Raw genomic sequence first — 18,874 nt, forward strand, 5'->3', positions numbered from 1 at the left:
GCACTAAAAAAGTTATTTTCTAAACCTGTCAACTATGGAAAGTTATAGTCAAGAGTCCCTTGCTACAAAAACTGCTGATTGTTTAGAAGTTCTCTGTAAGCATAAGAATCGCCTGACTAAAGGCAAGAAAATGGAGCTAATAGAAAGGTTGTTAGCAAACCAAAGTGTGGATGGTGGTTCAGAGGAACCTACCAGTCCAGCAAATGTAGATAACAGTCATGATATTGATATTGATGCTAGTATTGATAATCATGAGTCAGAAGCAAAAGAGGAGGGTGAGGATGATGTAGTTGTCCCCCCTAGGCCTCTACCTGCCCTGCCAGCTGTACCTACTGGACCTTTACCAGGTCCCACATTTAGTCCACAATATCTGGAACTAGAGAAAATGAAACTAGAACTGGAGTTTAAGAAACTTAATACTCAAGCAGAACAAAGTCACCAATAACTGAATCAAGAAATAAGGATCAGGGAAATGGAGCTCAAGCATGGGTTAGAGATGAAAAGATTGTCTGTGGAAAATGCTTCTCTCTCCGGATCCTCTAGGAGTTCCAGTCCCAAAAGACCCTGGATGCCTAAGGAGTTGGTGGGTATGTATGAGCCTAAGTTGGATGTGTTGGATTGGTTGAGTTTGTTTGAATATAATCATGGGCTCCAGAACATTACAGGAAATGAGTTATTTTCCTTGTTGTTCTCTAGGCTCCCCCCTGTGGCAACTGATGTGGTAATGGAGTTGGTGGAGGAGGATAGGAAGAATTATGAATGTGTGAAGCTAGCTTTGATAGCTAGATTTGGGAAGACCCCTTCCCAGTACCTTAAGAGGTTTAGGACCTTCAAAAGGAATGATGGTACCCCTTGGGCTACCTGGGTGAGTGAGTGTTTGAAAACTTAGAGGGATGGATTAAGGGTTACAAGGTGAACACTTATGAGAGAATGAGAAATCTTGTAATGTTGGAGTCAATTTATGATGCCTGCTCTCCTGAGCTCAGACAGCACTTGGCTGATTCAAAGGAATTAGATCCTAGAAAACTAGCTAAGGCTGCTGACTTGTGGGTTGCCAACAGGGCTACTCACAAGGATTCAGGGGTCACTCAGAAAAGGGATGAGGGAAAGCAGCCACCAAAAGGGAACCAAAAGATTTCTAATACCTCCCAACCCAAAGAGAGCCCCAAACAACAAAATAACCAGGGTAAGCCCCAGGGTAAACCACAACAGGCTAGTGAACCTTCTGGTCACAAACCAGAAGGAGGTCAGGCCAAGCCACCCTTTCAGAGAGCATTTGGAACATGCTATCTCTGTGGGGCCACTGACCACATCAAAGGAGATCCCAGATGTAAGGGTAAACCTGCAGGGATCAGCACAGTCTCCTTAGCCTTCACTCCTGAGGAGGAAGTCCAATTGGCTAGTGCTCACTTTGAAGTCTTTGCTGAAGAACCTTTAGGTTTTTAAGCAAGTGTAACAGTAGAGTCAATGGGTCTGGTTAGTGATCAGAATAGGAGTGTGTACAACTCCATACCAGAAAACTCTAAAGTTTATTATATGGACAGTGTTCTTGTCAATGGCCAGGATACTCCTGCCAGGTGAGACTCTGGGGCCAGCAGAACAGTAGTGGATGAAAGCTTTTTCAGTCCTGAGGATGTTGCCAAGGCACCCAAAGGTCCCACTAAGATGTCTGGAGGCCCTGTCCAAATGATTCCAATTCTACCAGCCCTCATTCAGTGTAATGACAAGACAGTGTTGATTCCTGTCAGTATTCGGACTGAGGTGCCTGGGAGAGTCCTGTTGGGGAATGATCTAAGAACTCTAGGAGTAGTATCCAGTACCCCCAGGCCTCCCAGTATGGAGACCCAGTACCAAACCAAATTGGCTAGAGAGGCCTTCTTAAGGAACCCCTCTAAGCCTGTGGGAACCTCTACTGAGAACCCCACTACAAGCCCTGGTGTTGGTAAGTTGACCTCTGACCCAGGCAAATTTCAGGCTAAAATGTTAGGGAAATGGGAGCCCCAACCAAGCTCCATCATTGTTCCCCCAGTTTTAGAGTCTGTGACTCCCCCTGCTTCTGAGGAAGAGGTGGATAGACCTACTGGAACCCTAACTAGGCCTAAGAGAACTGGTAATTCTCAGTGCTGGTGGAAAACCAGAAAAGAAAAGTCTAAGGCCAAAAACCTTCAGACTGTTGGACCTTCCACAGAAGACTCCAACCCAATTCCTAGTCTTAAGGGGGAAACTCCTAAAGTAGGTAAAGGTATATCTAAGAGGAAGGAGAAGCATGTACCTTGCTTATCTCCATCCCCTCCAACCAAGAGGCCTAAAACCCAACCTTCTCCCAACAGAGATGTGGTGAGGACCTCTGGAGGCCTCTCTAGATCTAAGGGAATCCTTTATAAGGACCCCTTAAAAAAGCCTAACACAGGTTCAGAAGTTGTACCAACTTCTGAGGGACTGGTCAACCAGATCCCCTATAACTTTAAAAAGACTAATGTTCCTCAAAGGGTTTGTAGGTCATATAGCGTACAAAGGAAAACCTTTGACTCTACCACTGAACATAAGTCAGGGTGTCACCACCAAAATGCTGATGGTCTCTCTAGGATGTATGTCATCGACTAGAGGTATGAGATTCATCCAGGAGTGGATTAAATCCTCCTGTCCCTTAGTCTGGGTGCCTCTCTAGATCTAAGGGAATCCTTTATAGGGACCCCTTAAAAAAGCCTAACACAGGTTCAGAAGTTGTACCAACTTCTGAGGGACTGGTCAACCAGATCCCCTATAACTTTAAAAAGACTAATGTTCCTCAAAGGGTTTGTAGGTCATATAGCGTACAAAGGAAAACCTTTGACTCTACCACTGAACATAAGTCAGGGTGTCACCACCAAAATGCTGATGGTCTCTCTAGTATGTATGTCATCGACTAGAGGTATGAGATTCATCCAGGAGTGGATTAAATCCTCCTGTCCCTTAGTCTGGGGGGGGCGAGTGTTAGTGAGAATTCTCAGTTAAGGCTAATTTACCAAACCTAGTGAGTCCCCCAGCAGCTTTGCTGGATTTTTGGGGTTTATTTTTTTCTCCTGCTAAGAGTGAGACTCTTTTTCTCCCACTCTTAGACATGATTTGAGGTTTTCCTTTGACTTTGTATGTGTTTTATGGGCTATGGGGTCCTTTACCCCATAGGGCTTCATGTGTTTTTGGTATGTGGGTTACACAGCACCCTCCGTGCAGTAACCCAGGGGTGTCGTAGCGACCCCCAAACATAGAATCCATACCCTGGGACTGACTACTGTCTCCCAGGGCATGTAAAGTCACCATTGGCTTTACTAGTCTTAAATTGTGAACAGAACCAGTACAAACCATCATATTGTGGACGTACTGGTCGGGGCAATTCGATTGCCCTTGGGTCTGTTGTTCGAGGGGGCACTGTCTAGTCCCCCCCAACCGAGTTTTGGGTGGTGGCAGTGGATACTACTTTTTATATTCGACCACAAATATATTCCTATGGGTTTTTCCCATTGTTCGAGGCTACCACTTTTTAATATATCCTCGAACATACCGCCGGTTTATTAAATGAATATAATTTCACCGGTTGGTATTTTTTGCCGAAACTCGGTTCCAAAATGGCGTTTGTGTTCGCTTCTGTGACTCCAACCCAAGTCGAGCCCTTTGTTCCACTTTTTGGCGGGCTTCTCCATAGAAACCTCCAAAAGTGGTGCCACTCTGTCTGGGTACCACAGGGGGTGTCGGAGGGGGTTTAGGCACCCTGGACTGAGTTGCCTTGGCAACTCAAGTCGCACTCTGGTGTGATTGGCCCACCACTTAGCATGTTTGAGTGACAGCTAGGACTAATGAATGGGGGTTTTCTGCATAAAAGCAGGGCTTTGGGGACTGGGACTTCAGACGTCGCCACAGGACCAAAGAATCCGAAGAGGGAGAAGCTGAGCCGACCTGCAATGACGACACCACCGGTGGAGCCCTGCTGAACCGTCTCACCACTTTTCCCGACGACAGAGGAGATCTTCAATCCGGAGAGTCTTCTTCCTTTGACTGGTGGGGATAACCAATTTGCCCGCCTTTTCACCTTCCCAGATCATCTCGTGGCCGCCTTGCCTGTGCCAAGCACCCCGGCAACCGGGATACCATGTTTTCTCCACTACCGCAAATAAAATGGTAGTACCTTTTAACCGGAGAACTCTGCGGCTGGTTTCTTCCCTGGCAGTGCAACAACCTTCAGCCTTCCTCGACATCGAGATCATCTCTTCCTCTGGACGATGCCTTGATTTGCACCCGCTGCCAGGAACAACTGCCCCCGCTGGAGGATCCTCTCCACTTTAAAGGTACTTTGTCCGCCTGGCCTCCCTCGCAACGGTCTGTGTGGGGTGACTCTTAAAGCCTCAATTTACCACTTGGGTTGGCCCTAGGCTGGCTAACTGAACTTTTCTAAACTGAACTGATTCCTTTCTGAACTCTCTGCAAGACTCTCCAAGCCTTTTAAACTTTGTGATCTTGGGCACAGTGGTGTTCTACTCTCTACACGAGGGAGCCTGGCCTCTGAACTTTTTGCTCACAAGTAGACTTTGACTTTCCTGCCTTGCTAAGTGCTTCTGAAGGATTGTGTTGTGTGCTGTTCCCAATTTCTGCCTTTTCCCTCCCTTTTTCTTAAACTTATTGGAGTGCCATCTTTAGTTAAGCGCTCACCTCTGTCTGGAAATAAGTGGTGTTAACTAAAACGTGTCCAATAAGGAATAAGAGTTGTACATATGATAATAGTGATTGTGTTTTTGAGCTTACTTATAATAATAGTGCTAGAGTATTTCTAAGTGTGTGTTTAAATAAATAATTATATACTTGATACCAAAGCTCTGGTCAGTGTTTGCTTGTGCTACTGTATTTTGGTACCTATCTTGTATACTCTATATACTGTCTAACTCTTCTTGAGAGAAGTCTGGCTGCTCAGCCACAGCTACCAGGTAAATCTGGGTGGTACAGACTGCTACCAATTGGGTTTCCTGCCAACACCTGTAGTCTTAAGCCTTTTGCAGTGGTCCCTAAGGGAACTGCAGAGGTTTCTGCCTAACAAGAGTTTCAGCTAGTGTTTCTTTAGTGTCCTTGGGTCTTTGGGAACAGCAGAACTTAGATGTCTATAACTCAATCCCAGATAATACTAAAGAGTATTACAACGATAGTGTTCTTGTGAATGGTCAGGAGACCCCTGCCATCAGATACACTGGAGCCAGCATAACTGTGGTTGATGTTTTTTCAAGGTGGAGGATGTTGCAAAGGCACCCAAACACCTAACCAGGTTAGCTGGAGCCCCTGTGCAAATAGTTCCCCAGTTACCAGCTCTCATCCAGTGTAATGACATGACTGTCAGGATACCTGTAAGTGTGCAAAATAACGTACCTGGGAGGGTCCTGCTGGGTAATGACCTTAAAACTCTTGCAGTTGTGTCTAGTACCCCCAGCCCCCCGAGTAGAAGGAAGCAGGAGCTCACAAGGTCTGCAAGGGAGAGAACCTTAAGAGGCTCTCCTGTGGACATGATAGAGGAAGCTATCACCCCAAGTCCACAGGACTTACTTACTGCCATTGCAGGGCAAGACAAAACAAAAGGGAAACCTAAGTCTGCCAGCAAGAAACCAGCAAACACTCCTGTGCCCAGAAGGACATCTCCGAGACTGTCCAAAGTCACACCTGTGACTCCCACACCAGCTGAGGCTGAGTGTGAGGTTCAACCCTGTATGGTCAAACTAGATACTGAGATATCAGATCTAGAAGAGGATCTTACGTTGGTAGGAGATCTTGACCCTGTTGACCATCCTGAGCTTCAGTCTTTACTGGCAGAAGGTGGACCCAACAGGGAAGATTTCAGCAAGGGACAAAGAGAGTGTCCTACCTAGGAAGGTCTTCGTCAACAGGCCACTTCTCAGCTCAATGGGACTGAGCCTGGGAAGTATAGGTTGCACTGGGAAGATGGCCTCTTCTACAGTGAACCAACTGAGTTAACCCCTGGAGACTACAAAAGACTTGTAGTACCTCTAGAGAACCGACTCCAGTTTCTGCAGTTAGCCCATGAGGTACCTTTGGCTGGTCACTTAAGTTTTAAGAAGACCAAAGAAAGGCTATCTCTGCACTTCTACTGGACCAAGATGGGTACAGAAGTAGACAAATTCTGCAGAACCTGCCACACTTGCCAAACCTCTGGCAAGAGTGGGTCCAAGAATGTGGCACCCTTAGTGCCTCTCCCAGTGGTGGGAATTCCTTTTGAGAGGGTGGGGATTGACATTGTTGGTCCTCTTGATCCTCCCACATCTTCAGGCAACAGGTTCATCATGGTTGTAGTGGACCATGCCACTAGATTTCCTGAAGCCATACCTATGAGGACTGTGACGGCTCCAGCTGTGGCTAAGGCCCTACTTGGTATTTTTACCAGAGTAGGTTTTCCTAAGGAGGTGATATCTGACAGGGGATCAAATTCTATGTCCCACTACATGCAAACCATGTGGAAAACCTGTGGAGTTCTCAACTGCCTACCACCCACAAACCAATGGAATGTTAGAGAGGTTTAACAGGACTATGAAAAGCATGATAGGTGCTTTAGAAGAACCCCTTAGAAGATAGTGGGACCTTCTACTGCCATGCCTTCTCTTTGCTTATAGAGAAGTCCCTCAGAAGGGAGTAGGATTCCGTCCCTTTTGAACTTCTCTATGGCCATCCAGTCAGAGGTCCATTGGCCCTGATTAAGGAGGGGTTGGAGAGTGCTCCTTCCCCCAAGCCAGTCAGAGTGACTGACTATGGGATAGGTCTCCGGAGGAGAATGTCACACATGATGGCAGAAGCAAGTGATAACTTGAGGGCTGGTCAAGCTCTAGTCAAGCATTGGCATGACCAGAAGACTAACAGGGTTGAGTTTACTCAAGACCAGCTTGTTCTTGTTATGGTCCCCACAAGGCAGAGGTCCTTGCAGGACAAATGGATAGGACCCTTCAAGGTTGTGGGAAACCCTGGAGAGGTGAACTATCTGGTGGACTTAGGCAATCCTAGGGAGGCTCCCAGAGTCTTTCACATCAACCATTTAAAGGCTTATGTCTCCAGACCTGATATAGGAGCTCTGCTTCTAGCTTCAGCTCAGGAGGAGGAGGAGGGGAGTGAACCTCTGCCTGACCTCCCCAGAGGCTTATCTTTAGATGAGCAAGTGGAATGAGTCAATCTCTCTTCCAGTCTCACATCTGACCAACAGGATGAGTGCAAGTTACTGTTAAATCAGTTTTCCTCCCTGTTCTCACTTTCACCAGGCGTGACCCCTTGGGGCCAGCATGACATACACACTGGTGACTGTTTGTCTGTCAAAAGCAGGGGGTACAGAATGTCAGACCATATCAGATCCCACATAAGGAATGAGGTCAACAAGATGCTGAACTCGGGGTTATAGAGCCCTCTACTAGCCCATGGTCTAGCCCAGTTGTGCTTGTACCAAAAGCAGGATCCAAGGAGTTAAGATTCTGCATGGACTATAGAGCTCTAAATGCAGTCACCACGACTGATGCCCATCCTTTGCCTAGGATAGATGAGCTGGTGGACAAACTTGGTGCAGCCAAATACCTCAGCACATTTGACCTAACGTCAGGCTATTGGCAAATAGCCCTGACAGACCATGCCAAGGAGAAAACTGCATTCTGCACTACAGCTGGCCTCTACCAGTTCAAGGTGATGCCTTTCGGATTAAAGAATGCACCTGCTACATTTCAGAGGGTGGTCAATCAAGTTCTTAATGGGATGGAGGACTTCTGCATGGCATACTTGGATGACATTGCAGTGTTCAGCCATACATGGAAAGAACATATTGAACACCTAGGTTATGTATTGCAGGCTCCGGAACAGGCCCATCTGACCATAAAGGCAAGCAAATGTCAAATTGGTCAGACTTCAGTGGTCTACCTTGGACATGAGGTAGGAGGAGGTGAAATAAGGTCATTGCCTAGCAAAGTACAAGCTGTACATAACTGGGCCACCCCTACTACTCAAACCCAAGTGAGAGCCCTCCTAGGTCTCACTGGGTACTATAGAAACTTCATAGAGAACTATGAGACCATAGCTTCTCCCATGAATGTCATCTACTCTCCCAAATTTCCTAAAAAGGTCAGGTGGAATGAGGAGTGCAATCAAGCCTTTGAAGGTCTAAAGAAAGCCCTTTGTCAAGCTCCAGTCCTAAGAGCTCCTGACTACCACCAACCCTTCATTATACAAACTGATGCTTCTAATGCAGGTATAGTTGCAGTCCTTAGACAACTGGATGAGAAAGGTAGGGAACACCCCATGTGTTTCCTCAGCAGGAAGTTAAAGGATCCTGAAACAAGGTGGGCAACAATAGAAAGAGAATGCCTTGCTATTGTGTGGTCACTGAAGAGGTTTAGACCATACTTGTGTGGATCTACCTTCATCTTTCAGACTAACCACCAACCCTTGAGATGGCTGATGCAAATGAAAGGGGAAAACTCAAAATTACTCAGATGGTCAATCTGCCTGCAAGGATTTGATTTTTCCATTGAGCACAGAGCAGGAAGTCACCACCAAAATGCTGATGGTCTCTCTAGGATGTTTGTAACCGACTAGAGGTATGAGGTCCATCCAGGAGTGGATTAAATCCTCCTGTCCCTTAGTCTGGGGGGTTGAGTGTTATGGAGAATTCTCCTTCAAGGGCTAATTTCCCTCAACTAGTGAGTCCCCCAGCAGCTTTGCTGGATTTCTGGAGTTTATTTTTTCCACCTTGTAAGAGTGTTCATCCTTTTTCTACTCTTACATGTGTTTTGGCCTATGTGTTTTACTCATTGGCCCTCATTAGGAGTCCGGCGGAAAACCATGGTGCTACTAGCACCATGGTCGATGCCGGAGTCTGCCATGGCGGAATGGGGAATTACCACCCCATTCCAAGGTTGGCGGGGTGGTAATTCCCCATGCCACCATGGCCCTTCCCCATTCCCATATTTGCCCCATAGGGCATAATGGGAATGGGGAAGGCGGTAAGTACGGTACTGCAAATTGCGGTACCGTACTTACCTCGAGAGTCCCTTTGCGGGCCCCTACTTTAACAGCTGGTGTAGACCAGCCATTAATGTCGGGTCCCGCAAAGGGACCTCGTAGTAAGGTGTTAAGGGTTTAACGGCGCCGACACCTTTTACGGCGCCGTTAACCCCTTAACGCCAGGGTCCTAATGAGGCCCATTGTATGATCTTGGGGAATGGAGCACACCACTCCAGGTGCCCCTGTTCTAATATGGATTACACAGCACCTTCAGTGTAGTATCCCAGGGTTGTCTTTAAGACTCCTCTCCGACTCCATTTCGCTGGGGCTGACTACTGTCCCCCAGAAAAAGGTAAAGTTGCCATTTACTTTACATAGTCACTTTTACCACAGACCCAGTACACCCCATCTTACATGGAGTACTGGAAAGGGCTAATCTGTACCCCTTTTCTGTCTGTACCTCCCTGAGCATTGTTTCGCTCTTTTAACATTTAGGGCCTCATTACACGGTAGGCGGAGGACCAAGGTGCTGTTAGCACCTTGGTCCATGCCGGTAAAATACCGGCACCGCCTTGGAGGAAAGGGGAATTACCGCCCTATTCCAAGGTTGGCAGGGCGGTAATTCCCCCTTCCCCCATTTTTGCCCCATAGGGCTCTTTGGGAATGGGGAAGGCGCTAATTACGGTGCCGCAAATTTCGGTACCGTAATTAGCACCATGGTCCCTTTGCGCGTTGGTTTTTAACACCTGCTAAACAGCAGGCGTTAAAGTACCAACCCGCAAAGAGACCTCGTAGTAAGGCGGTAAGGGTTTACCGGTACCGGTGCCCTTACCGGTACCGGTAAACCCTTACCGCCGTCCATGTAATGAGGCCCTTAGACTTAGCTGGTGGCAGTGGTATCTACCCTAACTTTTCTACCGCGATTATATCAGATAAACGTGGTACTGTTCTTGGCTATTATATTAGCCTCGGACATAAACCCGCTTGACCAAATCGTCTTTCTTTTGGCTCCGGTTGGGTTTATTCGCCATTTCTTTTTGTTAAAGTCCTTCTTGTGTTTTACTTTGTGCGGCAAACTAGGTTTGCCTTCTTTGTTCACCGTCTTTTGGCGGGCTTCTGCAGAGAAGCCCTCCTCTTGGCGCCTGGGTGTCTAGGTAGACTGAATGTGAGGAAGGGGTGTAGTCACCCCCTGCACAGGTTATCCTAGGAAACCCAAGTCGCACTTTGCCATAATTGGCTGAGGTGGTTGTCCAGGCTGGACAACCCCCCTGCTGCGTGATCGACAGCCAGGGTGTGTGAATGGGGGTTTTGCGCATAAAAGGCAGGTCTCTTGGGCTAGAAGTCAGTTTCGCCACTGGAACTACAAGGAACTGAAGAGAAGCGGAGAGAACGACGGCTGCTGCAAATACCCCATCCCGGTGAAGCCCTGCTGCAGTCCTGAGCTATCTACCCTTCAACGACTAAGAGAAGATCCAGTCCGTAGTCTTCTTCCCGTGAGCCTGGTGGGGATAACCAGCTCATCTTCTTCAGCCAGAGGTTGCTGTTGTGGTCGAAATCGCTGCACACTGCTGTAGTGGTCTGGATAGCCACCTGACGAGCCTCTCCTGTTTTTAAGGAGCACACCTTTTATTCGTTGTCGCTGCTGCCGGGCTCATCCCTGTGTAGTGCAGACCCCCTTCAGACATCCTCCTTCACAATGAAGCTCCAGGAATCGTGGGTCTGCGGGAAACTAAGAGGAACAACTGCCAGGGCACCAGCAGCACCATTGAATAAGGTACTGTGTTCTGCTTGAGGAAACTGGGAGTATCCCTTTTCTTCATCTTCAAGGCTTGCCCTTGTCTTCCCTCCTTCTTATAACTTTTGCTTCCGAACATTGACAATATCAAAGTACTCTTGGCTACGTGGAATCGTGAACTGTCTAAGGGTGTGATCTTCGGCAACAGGCCTCCGGTGTCACTTGAACTTGGCTCCGGCCCTTTGACTTTTGAACTCCTGTTTCTGAGTGTTACTTGATTCTATCTGCCTAACCAAAATATTGCCTGTGATTTTTGCCTCCAACTCCCTCTGGGTATCTCAGGTGCTAAGTGTGTTTTTGCCCCGGTAGCATTTCATGTCACGGATACGCGTTTATTTAGTAGACCGAGCTGTCAAAAAGTGATTGCAACCGTATTCGCAGTATTGTGTTTTGTTCACAACACCGGTTCATTCAAATGCAGGGTACTTACCTTGAGACATACTGTACAAAGTGAATTGGTTAGTTGTAGTGTATTTAACGTGTGGTTTTATTTAAAGTTTAATAGAAGTGTTGTGTTTATAACTGATGGTTTAAAAATAAATGTACTTATAATTTTTTGACCTGAAACCTTGAGTCAGTGTTTGCTTGAGTCACAGTAATTGTGGTCCCTTTGTGTAATCTCTGCTACTGCTCATATACTCTTGAGATAAGCCTGGCTGCTCCGCCACTGCTACCACTCTGACATAGTAGTACAGGCTTGTACCAAAGGTAAACTTGTATGTGGTCTTAATTGTGTGTAGTGCTCCCTAAGGGCACTGCACAAAATTCTGCCTAACATGGGTGTGGAAGAGTACTGCCCCAGGTCTGGATGACGGTGGTGGGTGCTGGGTGGAGTGTCCACCTCACGGGTCAATGGTGGCGTAGCTATAAACATTTGTGTTATAGCTACTAAGCCACTCATTTTATTCATGATGTGTGTTCACTCTGTCATCATGCACCTATTAACACAACTGTAACATTTACATGAGAGCTACCCAGTCACTAATGTGTTTGCTGTTAAATCTGATGTTCAACCTATTTGTGTTTCATGATGGGTGTTCATTCTGGCTTCTAACATAAATTGTAACATTTACACGTGAGCTACCCAGTCACTTTTTGGATTTCTTTGTGCTTGGTTCAAATATGCATTTCCATCCGACGCCAACAGACTGGCCATGCCATCACTAGTTGGTACCAGTTTTCCAACAAACCACCTAGGGTCCACCACTAGTAGCTCTGGTTCTACCCACACCATGCAACTTGCTACTGCGCGATGCCTTTTCACCCTGTGGCACTTACAGCCTTATTTATAGCCACGCCACCATTGACCCGTGAGGTGGACACTCCACCCAGCACCCACCCTGGTTCCTTCCCACCTTGTCCATAGACATACCACTGTCATCCAGACCTGGGGCAATACTCTCCCACACCCATGAGCAACATATGCACGTTTTTTCACGTATAATATGCTCATTAGCCATTGGTCTAAATTTCTCACCAATTGCAAGAGTGGTTTCGCACCCTTGAGCTACACGCTCACCCCAGCACTAATCCGGCACCCCATTTGCTGGACTTCCTGCAGGGGGAGGGTTTTTAACTATAGCATTGTCATTCCTCTCTAACAACTATAGCCGCGAGGAGTGCAGCCGCAACTAATTTGTATCGGTAAGTTGCGCTTTCATTTTTTCACCCAATCTCAATTGTGTTGCAAGGTCAGGGCACCTCCAGCTTTTCCTACCAGCCTCACTGGTATTTCAAACTATTTAACAGACCTTCTGACTCGCTAGCATAAACTTTGCACTGTTTACGGACCTCAGACACGCCTGCCATGTCCGTATGAACGCTTACTGCCTTAGTTTAACTGGTCCTTTGGGAAAATGGCACCTTCCAGACTCGCATTATGGCCGCACTTTGTATAACCTTGCTGATTTCGCTTAGACGATTTATGTGCACTGTCACAGTTAAAACTGGCTTTTTTTATGGGCCAACACCACGGCAGCACTGAACAACCCTGCTGGTCTCCAGCACACCAGATATGGACACTGTATTTCAGCGGTTAGCCGCCACCTCCATCCCGCTGAGTCACTTAGCACTGAGCAGACATTTAAAATACTGCATTGCCGCTTGCACTATAGTCAGCTGCTCTCACCAGCCTATAGTTCACACAACACTCATGCCTGATCCTTGCTGTATGAGGAGCATGACACGGGATAGCCCATTAACATAAGGCTATGACCATGTCACCACTCCTGGCAGACACCCCCACCACTGGTGTCTTAATCCTTGGTCACTTACGTACCACACCCGCACAATCCCACGCAGCATGTGCCTGAGACCTTGCACAATACACACGGTCTACTTCTAGGGTGAAGATAACGGTTTGTTAACCTTCTCTTTCACAGCTCCTAGATGCTCCAGGCCTTACTTACTGGCCAACTTGACCCGATTTGTCAGAGTCTTTCCATGCAACCCTTTGACATGGCATTCCAAGTCCAGCACTCCAAATATGACTTCTTGCACAGCATCCCCGCTGCAACCACAGCAGACAGTAAGCTGTTCCATTAAATACATCACTAGTATATTTTAGGCACCAATCAGCCATTATTCATTAATTTTTTAATTGAGAATTGACTCCCTGAGATCCTGACAGCTATCCTTCCCCCACAGATTACCTTTACGGACGGCACCACTACCAGCGATCATCCTGATGAAGGCCATCACTACCTCGGGCTCTTACCCAGCCCTGCTTGGCCGAAACACTTCAGTGTCGATGTTTTGTGGCACAACCCCTGTTTTTATGTGTTTATAGATAGTGTTGTGTACACCATCTTGCTTAGTACCCCCGGACCAACTACAGTCCTGGGTCGCACCCTGTAAAAATCCTATGTCACCACTTACCTGTTTTGTATACTCGTGCATCACTTTGTAAATTGTACCTCGACAAAAATAGAGGTCGATACTTACCTGTATTTCCCGTGTTAAAAAACGTCTGTCCTTATACTTTCGTGCTAATCGAAAGTCATGTAAATATTCAATTTTATTAATCTGTACAAAATCGTTTTGGAGGCAAAATAAAATAACTTCAAAACTAGACAGCTGTCTACGGATCTCTCACCCTGATTTCTAGCATTTTGCATACAGGTAGCCTCCTGGGCATATCAGGACTCCGCCAGGCGCCCTTTATATACTCTTATTATTAGGCTGCAATCTGGAAGAGTGTGAAATAACAAACAATGAGGAGAACGTGAGTCCATACATTCACATATTTGAAAGCATGTTGATACACGTCTGGTGTTACAGGCACGCTTGCAACCACAATGCTGCATACCAAGCCCACTCCCAATCATATCCACTGATAAGTTAACTCGGGTCTCATACAGTTTCAGGCTACATCTAACTCCTTTAGCATCCCCTCTCCTAAGAGAGAGTAGTCTCACAGATAGTAAAACATTCAATGTTCAGTTGGCCCTTGTCAACTAGATCAAAGCACAGGGTTTGCCTTACGGGCAGACGATCAATATAATCCAACCCACGGGTCAACTGGACTGTAACTGGCAGCCTAAATATGGAATGACGTCACTTTGTTGCAACGAGGAATATGCATGGAACGCTCCACCTATACAGGCAAATGAGCCAAGCTACCTCCATGTGGCAAAACTAAATATCAAATGCACACGTGTACGCACCTTTACGGCACTTTGTTATATCCTGTGCCTCTTCCTTAGTTGCTTTCCGAATGCCAGAACGCTGTCTTTAAAAAGGCGTTCGATATTCAGGTGCCCGTAGGGTGCAGTAACCTGCAATGGAAATCAGAACGTGGGGTTTATTCAAAATTCCGGGAAAAGTACGCGGTATTACTGACCACACCTCCATGTTGACTCATAATATAGACATCTGGTATTCTTACCTTGTTATGGTGGTTCTATGTCATTTCCTCGACACCCGTTTTTTTTTTACTGGTGTTTTTACGAAGTGTTTTTACAGAAAAAACAAATCAAATTTCTTTTAAATTATTTTGGGGGGGTTCCCCACCAACCCCTCCCTCCTCTACCTATTTTTTGTTATTCCGGCCCACTCCCAACCCTTTATATATCTTTCCCCACCCAGCCAAAAAAGTTCAATGAGTTTTTTCACCAAAAACTCTTCGTAAAAACACCAGTTGAAAAAACGGGTGTAGATGAAAGGATGTCATACCTTTATGGTTACTAAAAATCTTTGGCTGACACAGTGTCGGGACTCCCTGCAACCGCATACTCAGTCAGACAGTAACTCTCTGATCAGCGAGACGCGGTGATATAACGCTAGACTTACATCCAGCGTAGACCGCAGTCCCTTTTCCATTTCTGCCTTTGTGACCCTCAACGGCCAACTCGGTGGCCATCTTAGAAGGGTACTGAAACCGGATCCATAAAGGTAAACGCAGCTACAGGCACATGAACCAATTACTCAGTAGGTTAAACGTGTACTCTTTACTACAAAGCCATAATAACGTAAAGTTATACCACCAGTGAGTCGATTGTCAGTCCTGAATAGAGAAAGCATGGTGTCTTTTGTATTCTTACAACTTGTGCCAATCGACCATTTCGTTCAGACCACACTCTACCATGCCACATGGAAACATTATCTGTTGTTCCTTTTTATTCATTCTTTTGTCATTGGCTAATGTACCAAACGGTGAGATCTGTAAAAAGGACGTCCCATCTAATGGCATCACACGAATGTCCCATTGCAACGAAGTGACCAACTAATGGTGCTGTCAGGACCACATTCCTGATACAGCTTCAGCCCCCACTGAATCTTTTCAGATGGCATAAATCCTATGATGTGCAGGGGGCTTCTTTTGTTGCTGGTTGGGGGGGGTCCACACATACCTGCCTACATTTGAAAATCAAAATTCCTGAGATGCCCCGCCCACCGTCACACAAATTCCAACCCATTTTCACATGGCTCCGCCCACATGTCAAAAAGGTAAACTCTGTTGTAATGTGATGTGACATTAGAAATGTGCAGTTCAATGTGAAATATGCATGTTTCATTAAATTGCCTTTTCACAACCACCCAATTTGCGTAGGACAAAAGGCATTCGCTTTCCATAAAATCAACACGTTAAAATGTGCACATGTAAACTCCAAGAACCAACACAAAGGTTTTCCCTGTATTTTACAGTACCGAAATTGGACTTTTCACCCTATTTGTATTTCATCAGGTGATGTAGTGCAGTGGTGAGTTGTCCAGCCTGCAAAGCTGATGGCTGTGGTTCAATGGGGCTGAGTCCACCCTAACCTGGGCAAAAAGAACGAAAGCAAAAGAGTCCATGGCGTCGAAGTCCTGCAAGCACTAAAAAAAAAAAAGAAAAATCAGTGAAAGCTTCCCACCATAAAAATTCCTGAGATTCCAGGGTCTTTCCCGGAGACCCGGAGAAATGGCTAAAATTCCTGAGTCTCTGGGAAAAATTCAGAGGTTGGGCAGGTATGGGTCCACGTGTTCCTCACCTTGGTTCCAGTTGATTGCTGGCCTCCCATGAGCTCGTTAGTTTACCCGGAGCTCTGACCACTTCTCATTGTCTGCAGTAGGTAGCCGCAAGGCCGTTGTAGTGTGGGGACCTGCATCCGAGATGAGGTGCCGCTCTCCTCCAGGCCCAGAGCCTCTCCGAGGACCTCCGCTACAGCCGCGCCCTCCAAGCTCCGTCCGTTCCAGGTTGTGGCATGCTTTCGAGCGGTGTTAGCTCTGAGGTCCTCACCAGCCACAGAATCAGATTGCCTAGTTGATCTGGTGGTTCCCTGCCCCAGCAGGGAGATTTCTCTTGGGCACACTCCACATGGAATTGTATCAGGGATCTTAATGCTTTTAGATTTAAGTGTGGCCTTCGACCTCTTCGACCACACAATTTTACAGCAAGTCTTGGAGAAAACAGCGGGGTGCTCTAAGGCAGCCTTGGCATGGCTAACATCTTTTCTCTCAGACCGTGTAGGCAGAATTCATTGGGAAGAGAAGTTCTCCACTTCCTCTCCTATAAGTGCAGGTGTACCGCAGGGAGCCAGCATCTCTCCTCTCCTATCTTTTCATGAAATATCTATGTGTATTGTTAGAATCCATCGGTGTTCACTTTACCAACTGCGCCGATGATACACAGCTGGTGATAGAATTGGAAGGAGACTATCAAATAGACAAGGAAAAGATTACAACCATATACAGCCTGATGGACAGATGGATGGAAGACAACTGGATGTGTTTGAATAGTAAAAAAAACGAACTCATGATTTTCAGGTCCAGTCAAGCAAGGGGAAAACTTGGTAAAGAGTTTGAAGAATTCACTATCAAAGACTCAAGTATCAAGGTGGTCACCCATGTGAAAACACTTGGGATGTTGCTGGAGGCGTCCCTGGGATCTGAATCCCAAACCAATTATCTCCATAAAAATAACGCATATTATATCAGGCTACTGAGAGCCATACGCCCTTTGCTAACAGAAGAAAACACTGCCACAATTGCCAGGGCCATTATACTGGCTCGTCTTGACTACGGCAACTCATTGCTCTTGGGAGCATCCAAGAAGTGCATAAACAAATGCCAGATAATGGAGAATAACGCAGTCCGGATCATAAAAAAGCTCAATAGAAGAAGCCATGTGACAGAGGCCAGAAGATCCCTCCATTGGCTCAGAGTAGAGGATAGAATCCTTTTTAAATCTATGACCCCGGTTCACAGGTGTTTATATGGAGTGGCTCCATCCTATCTTAGAGCCAAACATACCGATACACCCCTAACAGGGCTCTAAGATCCCAAACACAAGGCAAGTTACAGATACCCTAGGCATTCCGAACGACTGGTGCTGGGAAATCCTTTCCGATTCGTGCTGCTCACCAGTGGAACAACCTCCCAGTCTCGCTGAGAGTAGAGCCAAATTTGCTCACTTTTAGAAAAAACCTTAATACCCATCTCTTTAAATAATGCTCCCTACTATCTTCTGTTCTGCGAACTACAGCTTAACATGACTCTGTCTCTCTGCGCCCTGATGCCTGCGGGCTTTCAACGCATTATAAACATTTAAAAATAAAAATCTGTAGTGCTAATCTGTGCCGCGGCGCGGCCTACCTAGGCCTCGTGGAGCTCCAAGTTTAAGCTGCCATCACCCAGTCGGCTCTCGAGCGCCCCCGAGAAGGTCATTTTCTAAAACATTGTAAATTGCACGGTGGGGACCTATTGCGTTTGCACAGACCCGCCAGGATATTGGGGCATGCAATTATACATATTGCAGAACGAAAAGTACATTTTCCAGCACTACATTTTATTTTCTGCTGCATTTTTGCAGGACGTTGTTATTGACTGGAGGGTGTGAAAGCAGGAGTGTATGAAAGCCAGGGTGCGAAAAAGAAGCAGTGTTTGTGAGGCTGCAATGGGGCCAGGTTGCCATTTATTTATTTATTTTGTCATTTGTAGAGCGCACAAACCCCTGGGCATTGGTTCATCTTTTTGATATGCTGTCTCTAGAAAATTAATAGAAAGGGTGTCAGATGTCCCAGACTTCACAGAACAGTGTTTGTTTTGTTCTATTTCTTTTTTGTTTGATGTTTGAGCCCCTATTATTGACTTTATTGATTGCAATCACTTATAAAGGTGCAACTATTCTTCTTCCTTCTCTGTTCTCGAATCCACTGGCCAACCACGCCCCTAACGTTCACCAGCACTCCTCACCGATTCTCCATGAAAACATACACTTCTAAACCTCTCAACCGGACAGTCATGCGCATGCTCACTAGCACCGCCACACTGCTAGGTCACAACTCGCGCTCCCCAGTCCCTGCCTGCCACACTCCCAACCAGGCTGCCAACTCACACCTCTCCAGTTCCTCTTGCACTCGCCAGGCCTTGCTTCTTTCTCAGTATCTTTTTGCCCCTTTGAACCCCTTTGCCCAAACTCTTTCCCCTCTATACCCACACTTGCCGATATTCTGTGACCAAAAAGATGTAGGATTTTACAAGTTTCAAAAATAATAATTCCCATAACAAAGACATCACAAGAAAATACAAAACATACAAACAGCACAACATGGAAAGATGTTGAAATGTTAAAAATGTATAATTCTGAATGGTAAT

At 46.4% G+C, this 18,874-nt stretch overlaps 1 protein-coding gene across 2 annotated transcripts in view; it reads right to left on the reverse strand.

The window, feature by feature from the left end:
- ATG101 (autophagy related 101) overlaps positions 1 to 15,052 on the reverse strand; it is a 336,942-nt gene extending 321,890 nt beyond the window's left edge. The window contains exons 1-2 of one of the 2 annotated variants that reach the window (XM_069653888.1): positions 14,972 to 15,052; positions 14,464 to 14,574 (exon numbers count right to left, since the gene is read on the reverse strand). The gene's annotated coding sequence lies outside the window, so the exon portion shown is untranslated. The remainder of the gene's footprint in view (positions 1 to 14,463; positions 14,575 to 14,971) is intronic. The other variant, XM_069653890.1, reaches the window with a different exon arrangement.
- Positions 15,053 to 18,874: the final 3,822 nt, after the last annotated feature.

This window comes from Ambystoma mexicanum, chromosome 3q, assembly GCF_040938575.1.
Source record: "Ambystoma mexicanum isolate Mex_15411 chromosome 3q, UKY_AmexF1_1, whole genome shotgun sequence".
Classification (NCBI taxonomy): Eukaryota; Metazoa; Chordata; class Amphibia; order Caudata; family Ambystomatidae; genus Ambystoma; species Ambystoma mexicanum.